Source organism: Grammomys surdaster, unplaced genomic scaffold (assembly GCF_004785775.1).
Source record: "Grammomys surdaster isolate TR1022 unplaced genomic scaffold, NIH_TR_1.0 133, whole genome shotgun sequence".
Classification (NCBI taxonomy): domain Eukaryota; kingdom Metazoa; phylum Chordata; class Mammalia; order Rodentia; family Muridae; genus Grammomys; species Grammomys surdaster.
Window position 1 is genome coordinate 15,045,543 of NW_021604591.1, and position 474 is coordinate 15,046,016.

Below are 474 nucleotides of genomic sequence, written 5' to 3' on the forward strand. Positions count from 1 at the left end.
GTCTCCTCCACTCCAGAAATGATTCTATTAACACATTTAAGTTAATTTTGAGTCAGGGTCTTAAGTAGGCTGGCCTTGAACTCAAAGATCTGATTGCCTCTGACTCCAGAGTACATTCCAGAGATAGAGGCAGGAGAACCAAAAGTTCAAGGTCACCCTCAATTACACAGTGGATTTGAAGTCAGAAAAACTTATGTGATTAATATGGTTTGTAATTTGGTGGCATGAAGCCGTGGGAGGGGGTGCCTTAGCGGGCCCATACTGTGGCACTGGCCCCCCATCCCCTGCCTCAGGCATCAGCCATACAACAGGTCTAGTATAAAATGAAGAAATGAAGTTTATTTGGGACATGGGAAGGGGGTCTGGGGAAGGGAGTAGAGACAGAAAAAGAGAAAGAAAGGGGGCGGGAACACATGGGAACACATGGAGAGAGAGAGAGAGAGAGAGAGAGAGAGAGAGAGAGAGAGAGAGAGA